The sequence below is a fragment of the Lytechinus variegatus genome, chromosome 16 (genome assembly GCF_018143015.1).
Source record: "Lytechinus variegatus isolate NC3 chromosome 16, Lvar_3.0, whole genome shotgun sequence".
Classification (NCBI taxonomy): Eukaryota; Metazoa; Echinodermata; class Echinoidea; order Temnopleuroida; family Toxopneustidae; genus Lytechinus; species Lytechinus variegatus.
The window spans coordinates 8,036,279-8,045,388 of record NC_054755.1 but is presented as its reverse complement, the minus strand read 5'-3'; positions in this window follow the sequence as shown (position 1 = coordinate 8,045,388).

The window sequence follows — 9,110 nt, the reverse complement described above, 5'->3', positions numbered from 1 at the left end:
CACGTGTTATCGATAGCTAGTAGTGAATGACATTACAGATCGTTGCTATCCATAATCGCTTGTAGCAATCTATTGGTTGTGGTGATAACATGTGTATTTACAAATCGCCTGTTGTAATCTATTGCAAGATGTGATATACCATGTGTGTATGACACAGTACACATCGCCTGTTACAGTCTATCGCAAGTGGTAATAACATGTGTGTATGACATGTTACATATCGCTTGTTGCAATAAGTGATGATAACCCGTGAATGACGTGTTGCTGATCACCACTAGTGCTTGGTAGTCCTGTATCAATTGTGGGTGATGATACCATCTAAAAGCGTCTTTGTTGTTTCAGAATCAAGTGATCTACGATTTGCTCATCTTTCGCAATGCCATGTGCCTTCTGGCCGTAACTCGTCTATTGTCAAAGTGTTAAATGATCAAGTTGAGGAGATTCCGAAAGAACACAGTATTTTCTATGGCAGGCAACCAGGGACAAGTTTCATAAAGGACTTTCAACTGTTGTAACTTTGCCATTATGGCAACTACCACGGAAACCTTGATTATGATTGGCTGCCGAGCCCTGTTACAATGGTAGTTGCCGTTATGGCTTAGTTACAACAGTTAATTGCAAGTCCTTTATGAAACGGGCCCCAGAGCTATCAATTTTTATAAATTTGGTGTAACTGATTTTTAACTTTAAAAACAGACTTTTCTATATTGTGAATTATAAACAAATTGAATGGGAACGGGTGTGAGGTAATTCATATATCAAATCAAGAGTATTATTGTAAAAAGTAATTTTGGTAATGGTTATTGAAATAAAATATTGGTCCAGAAAATACAATTGACATCAGAAGGATTTTTTTAAATTCATACTTTATATTCATGGTCGTGGGCAGAAAAGGTAGGAGAGAGAGAGAGGGTAAAAGAGACACACAACACAGAGAGGAAGGGGGAGGGGGGGGGGGGTAACGTGTGTGTGAGAAATGAGAACAATTGCCTGGGTAGGGGAGTAGGAGAACAAAAGAAAGAAGAATAAGGATTCAATTCAAAACCTCGGAATTTATGTAAAGGCCTGGTCACACCGCCCGAGCGTTGTTGGAGAGAAAAAAATAATCACCGCTCGCTCCCGTTCACCATTTTCGATTTCGATTGTTTTTATTTTGTTTTCGATTTTTATTTTTTATTTTTCCCCAATTTTGTGAGCGAAATTCGAACCCCCATCCTCCCTACCGCTCCACGACCGCTCCACGTCCACTCCAACAACGCTCAGAAGGTGTGACCAGGCCTTAACAAAAAGAATTAATTCAGCATCCTCCACATCCTTCATCTTCCGAATACTGGCATTCATTTTTCTTTAAAAAATAAGAGAAATCACGCATGTAAGGTCCTCTCATGAGAAATCCATTTCATATAGAGGGCAGTATTACGGAAAAAGGCGTCATGTTAAATTGACATGATTTCGCTTGGGCAATATTATGAATACTCGCAGAAAACTAATCGTTGGTACCCGTGTTGTGTCAATACTTGTGATCATTATATAGGTGATAGAAGAAACCGTAAGAAAAATAACAAGAGGACAAGACGTTGAGGAGGAGGGGGGGGGGGGATTAATAAGGAAATGTAAATGGTGGAGAAAGCTGCTGTATATGGTAAAATTAAAAGGGTAGAAGGAGAGCTACAGAGGGATGCAGGGAGATAAAATAGATATAACGTCGATATTCAGATAGATGTAGACAAAGATATAAATGAGGGGATGGAGTTGGAAAGAGAGAGAGGGAGAGAGAGAGAGAGGGCGGGGGTGGTTGGGAGGAGAGATATGGGGCATGGGGTGCGAAGTTACACAAAGGGTCAATGTGTGCAATGTGAATTCAGACACACCCTTCAGTTCGAGATTAAAGATGGGGGTGGGGCTAAATTGGGACCAAAAAAATAGGAGAAAAAGAAGAAAATAAAGAAAAGAGGGTGAAGTATGATGTTATTTTCTTAATTACCATGTCGAAATCTTTATATTATAAAGAAAAAAAATGCTCCATTAGACAAATTCGACCCCCACTTTTTTCTTCTATAGTGTATACGCCACAGACCGTAATATGAAAGAATGTATACACACGAATTCCTCACATATAAGCATTTCACATAGGCCTACTTAATGTTAATTGCCTATAAATTTGTGATCAAAAAACATTTTTATTTTTCAGCGTTTCTGCACTGCGAAAACTCCGGTGTTGGTTTAACACCAGCCCGGAATCTATATTATGTCCACACCACAGAAGTATTAAAACAGCACCAGTTTGGAATCAAACCGATGCTGTTTTAAAACTAATTGGTGTTGTATAAACACATATCTGGTGTTAGACTGATACCAAACCAGTGTTTAACACTTATCTTGTGTGGACATTATATAGATTCCGGGCTGGTGTTAAATCAACACCGGAGTTTTTGCAGTGTGATAACAAAATATTCTATGACGCGAAGGTTGTGACGTAAATTGCATTGTGACAGATTCGACCCCTACACATCGATGGATATGACGATAAAGGCCTTGTGTACATGATTTTATCTTAAAATTTGAACTTTAGATGCCGCTGATCTTTTACAGATATACCTTGAATTAATGACCTACTTCGATTGCATTAAATGCCGTTGAGGCGAAAAACAACCTTGGCCTTTCCCACAAAATGAAACATCAATTTCTTTTTTGATCACTTTGCTGAATATCTAAGTTCTGTCATTGGTGTATTCAAGGGCGGATCCAGGATTTTCCAATGGGAGGGGGGGGGAGGGGCACATTTTCCCGAAGAAAATTTGACAAGCAAAAAAAATATATATGAGGTAATTTCGTCTGCAGAGAAGCCCCCCTAAAAGGTCTTCTCTTTCAAAGGGGGGGGGGCACATTTGGGTAAAAAAGACTTATTTACATTAAATATCTGATTATGACTCCCAAGGGGGGTACGAATCGGACAGTGCTCCCTTTGGTTCCGCCAGTGGGTGTATGTTTTTTTCTCCGTCTTCCCCTCTACATCTCTCTCTCTCCTCCTCTCTTCATTCCTTTCTTCCCCTCAGACCTCTTCCTCTTCCCCGAGCAATAAACCCCACATCTTCTTTATACCCAGTTCCCACTGCCACGATTCGTGCCAAGAGTAAAACGGTGGACTTAATCGAGGAATGATCGTATAAGATCATATCAGATCAGTCGTGGCAATGGTATTGATCGCATTAAAATCGAATGGTCTGACATTTTTCGCTATCAGTTACGAAAGGTCAATCGTGGCGGGTTTTTTAAAGGATCGCACCATTTTATTTTTTATTTTTTACAAGGACAATCAATCTTTTGAATATCTCTAATCGATTATCGGTTCTCGACCTTTTTTCCCTTTTGAACAGGTTGTACCTTTACAGGAAGAGAACATGCTTGAATAAGATTTGTTCATATTCAGTCGAGAAGTTATAACGATATAGTATTTTCTTTCAGCGAGAAAGAGCAAACAGTTATTGTTCGGCAGCACGATTACCTGGTAAGAAGATCGAAAATGATGGTGTTCCTACAGTCAAAGGTATTTCCAGCGGTTCATCTAATATGAACAAACAGTAAAACCTTTAGGTATTGTGGTATTTAAAGTGTGGAATTCAATTCTACTCTGAATAAAAAAACAATTTTAATTCATTTCCATCCCACTTTCCTCCATTGGAAAACGTAGAAGAGCATCAACCCCACAGCCAAAGACTTTATTCCATCAGGCCCAATGGTCTGTGTGTCGTTTTCCAAACTGAAAAAAAAATGTGGAAATAGCTCCTTTAAAGACAAATTATTCACATGTGCCATGACTTCTAAACCACTGAAATATCTATCTTGACATTTTGGTCTCGATCTGTCAAATTATGAAACGTGGCTGCTATTTCTCTTTGTGTATAGAATGCAGAACGCCTGATGTGGAATAAAGGAAAAACCTTCGCGTAAGAGAACCCTGTCAGCTAATAATGCACGCATTTCCTTTGCTAGGCAACTAATAAATGAACCTCATACTTTGTTATCATCATTCGGCTTCGTTGGCTAGCGTCTCCTCATGTTATTCCTTTCATCTTTAGAACTATGATCACGTCTATAGATAGGTCACGAGTAACCCTATAATGGGTTGAAAAAAACAAGTTCAAGAATATTTCAATTTCAGGATGATTTGCCCGTCCCCATTCATGCATCAGAATTTTGTCGGGTAGAATTAATGATAAGAGCCTTGCATCAAACATTCATTCCTCCAGATTTCGGTAGATCATATACATGATGAAAGCCCAAAATATGTGTGTGTGTGTGTGTGTGTGAGGGGGGGGGATATTACCAAACTAAATTTGAATAATAGTAACAATTTGCACATGCCAGCCATTAATTTGGTGGTCCCTATTTGGCACTTTACATCATCTTGTTTGTATAAATTGTTCATTCATTGACGATTAATTAGAAAAAAAATCATTATAAAGAAACACTAATTGGTTTTGTCTATAATCGACCCTATAGCAAATGGTCTAAATCCCAGATGGTCTAACATTTCAATGACTCGACCACTTGGTCTACTATCAAGTTGGTCTAATTGCCGTTTGGTCTAACAATCACTTGGTCTGATGCTCACTTAGTCTCATTTTAATTTGGGTAATTTATATCCACAAAAGTGTGTTTTTTATAATTCAATTTCATCCACGCCCCAACAGTTCTAGGACATAATTATGCGTCCATATAATGTAATAATGAACTACCAAAATGACAAAAACGTTAGGGGATTGGCATTAGGGAGTTTAAAAGGGGTTCTAAACAAAGTTTGAAAAAGGAAAAAAAGGTGGATCTAAACAGTTGAAAAAAAATGCGTGAAAAGTTGTCATAAAAATACTTAATGTTCATAAGACTTTCATAGAGGCAGAAAAATGTTGTTTTTCAAATAAAAAATAATGATTATATTTTCCCACTTGAACCATAGAACACCCTAATGTGTGATTATAGACCAAGCCCTACATCCAAGGTGACCAGATCTGGAAAGTCTAAGTACTGGACGCTTCGCTGTCAACTCAGTAGCCTATTGAGTCAAACATTTTCAGAGGGCAACAGTTCTATATAAAAAAAAACTGCGAGCGAGCGAAGGGAGGGTCGTAAGGGACACGAGACAAATTGCTGTAATATGGGACTGTCCCTTGAAACCCGGGACGCCTGGTCAACAGGCCTACAATGACCGACAAAGTAGTCATGATACATGAATATATATTGTACTTCAGAATAGCAATGAATAAAATCTATTATAAACAGCATTATCCAATAGGCATATTTTATCTGTGTAAATCGCGGCGTCTCCCTTTGTAGTTTGAGAAAATGATTTCAAGGGTATACTTGTTGATATGTTATCATGACATGATTTCCACGGATTTAGCATTAAAAGGGTTTATCTAAAACGAGGGTGTGATGAATGATTTTGTGCTGAATATGTGTTTGTCCGATGTAAAAACAACTTACTAACTTCATTTTTTTAAGTGGGGGTAGGGGGAGAGGCGACTGCACCTTCGAAGTAAACAGCAGAAACTGAGAAATAAAAGAAACTTTTGTAATGCAAATTTATCTCGGGATCGTTTAAATGGGGCATTTTCCATTAAGATACCCCCGTGCCACCCCTTTATATATCTGTGCCCCTATTTTGATGAGTTACCCAGATGAATATATTTCATAATTAAGATACACTTCCATTGATTTGTTTAACACGAATTTATTCAAATAAGAATATTTTTACCCCCATCAAACCAACTTATCACAGGGCTAAACCGGAAAAAAATGATTTTGAATCTATTTTCAAACAGTGGCACATATCTTGATATCTTAAAATGAGAATTTCTATTCCTATTATTCTAATGATTAGATGATTAGAACGTTTGAGTCCATATAATTTTTATAACCTACTTATAATAGGAAGCGACTCTTTTATCAGAAGCTTTAACTTATTTTCCTTGTACTTTCCTTTTCACTTTCAAAGGTCATTATAATGTTCAGTTCATTTAGTTCATTTATTTATTTTCCATTAAAAACGCAATTAAAATAAATACATGCAAAATTCATAACTAAAAATCGGAAGGACCCCAAGAAAAGCATAGCTTGCGAGGATGGGGGCCCTGTACAATCATTTACAAAACAAAACAGATCTTACATTGTTAAAGCGTAAAGCAGATTCAAAAAATGTCTCATACACACACACAATCACACCAACACACACCCATATGCAGAACATATAAATTTGAAAAAAAAATTAAATGAAGTTTTTTAATATATATAAGCATTAATATAATTAGAAAACAAGATTTCAAGTTTAATGAAGCTCCTGAACCTTACATAAAAAACATCAAATGATTTTTTTAAATATATATAAGCATTAGTATAATTAGAAAACAAGATTTCAAGTTTAATGAAGCCCCTGAACCTTACATGAAAATTATTGAATATTATTGATAAGTGAATAAATGTAACTGTGTTACACCATTTTCCAAAATAATAAAATTATTCGTGTTGCGACATCAGTTATGTTTTGTAAATCGTGAATTCCTAATAATATTAACATTTTCGGATATATCTATCGTGTGTTAATATGGATCATTCCGATATGTAAGGACATGAGCTTATTCTATTTTTATATCGAGATATGAGACAAAAAGATTGTTATCATTTTTCAATAAATTCAACAAACAAACATTTGCAGCATTAATGTTTTTTTTTCAAATTTGGAAGGACAATGTAGGTGTTACCCAGCCGGCAAACTATCATAAGGATTATAGGCCACTTATTTCGCTATATGTTGAAAGATCAGCGGATATTAACACTTTGCTTTTGAGATCGGATCGGATATATTAGGCATGAAATATTGTTATCAGATGATGAGTTGATTTTTGGCAAAAAGTGGTAAAGATTTTTGTCCATCCATAATAATAATGATCATGTATTTTACGTCACCAACATTTCGCATCATAGATTTAACGTCAAAGGAAAATGCAGATCGATGATCATTATGCCTATGTAATGTTGACGCCAAAAAATACGAAATGTAATTCATGATATTCCGTCTTGAAATTGCTTCATAATTATATACTCCACAACCCCATTTTCGTGTTCTTCTGCCTCTCTTTTCTCGCTCACATCCACAACAGCAAGGAAATCCCTACATGCACACACATTCTCACCTACCCACACACACCCCACCCCCACCCACACTCTCACGCCAACTCTCACGCCAACCCTCACACACCGTCACTCACGCACAAACACACACCAACTCTCACACACCCACGTACACATACGTACTTACGCAACCCAACAAGTCCTCCACACACACAAACACACCATCATGCACTCCACACACATTAAACACTCTTACGGAGACCCTCATTTATAAATACACACTCCTTCTTTCTCTTTGTTTTGTATAAACTTCTCTTTACAGCATAAGCCCACACCACCCTGTTCCAAAATGGCCCTCATCAACCAAAGGAATGTTTCGCATGAGTTTGGTTCAACGGGACAGCAAATTAATATTTGACGCGAGAGTAATAATAGTGATAATAACAATAAGGTTTATTTACACAGGGTAGCCACTTCATAGGAAATTACTTTACCAGTTGGCCCTGCATAACATAATATGCTATTATTACCCTTCTCCAATCTAAATGCTGAATGCCTAGCAAGAAGGCAGAATGTTCAATTTTTATAAGTCTTTGGTATGACTCGGCCGAGGATCGAACCCACGACCTTTCGTTCATGAGACGGACGCTCTACCACTGAGCCACCATGCTCGTTTGCTTTCCACAAATATAAAAATGAAACCTGCTACAAATGAAAGCTCAATTCAGATTGAGTTTGACCAAGTTTAAATTTGACCAAGTACAAATACTCTCGCACTCCGATAATGTCATTCTTGCTATCTCATATCGGCCTAGTGAAATATTCATAGGTAGTTCAGTTAAGGCGACCGCACACCTTACGATTGGTCTGCAACCCGATATCAGAAAAAAATGTGGTAGGATTTGATGCTAACATTGAGACTTGAAATATCTTACTGTGTAATGTTCTAAATCATCGTAAGAATACCTATGTTCAATTTATCATGCTATCATCCTTCTTATAATAAAAGCAAATCTAATATATAGTCGTAATGACGTCATAGCAGTCATACGATTGGCTACGATTTGAAACTATTCTGGCCTTTACTCCGAAATAAACGCTTGCAATCTTTAAAAATGGTTACATTAGTATTCTTTCAATAAATTTAAACCTCAAATAAAAGGATATGTTCCATTCACATTTTCAGAAATTGAACAAAATGCGATTTGTTCCAAAATCGGATCTCAAACAGTCGTAAGGTGTGCGGTGGCCTTTAAGGCTTCCTTTGTTGGAGGGTGAGGATGGGGGGGGGGGGGTGGTCTGATTGTGGGTGTGTTCGTTAGCTTGACAACAAAACACTTCTCTTTAAACACAAATGGCCTAAGTGAATGTTTGGATGTGCAAGGCTGCAAAATTGACATTCAGATTGAATTATTGAAGAAACTTCAAATATGATGCACTCTACGTTAATCAATGATTGACATTTAGCGTCAACTTTTTGACAACAGTACTATAATTATTCAAACGATAAAATGTATGCAACCTTATAAAAAGAGGGAATTGTGTATCAAAGAAGTGGGCCTAATGGTATTGACATGATTGATAAGCCTTGATTATTTCAATCATTATGGTGACGTCTAATCGGGATGGCGACATTATGAAAATAATGTAGGAATGTGAAGAGAAATATATAAATAGACAAATAGACAGAGGGATAATGAAGCAAAAAAAAATGTTTTTAGTAACCAAATTTATGGCAATCCTGTAAATCACGAGCATGGCATCTGTGTATTGTCATTAAAAAAAAGAAATCTCTGTAAGAGTAAAGATGCGCAAGCGTACAGTGCAAGCGCTATGACGTAACTATAGCTTCTTGCACACAAATCATTTATTAACCAATGATAATCCTGTGGACGGGGCCGGGGCGAAATATTCATTTCTTCCAATATTTTCAATTTGGATGGTTTTCATAGGCATGCACGTCAAAAATTAGTTTTGATATT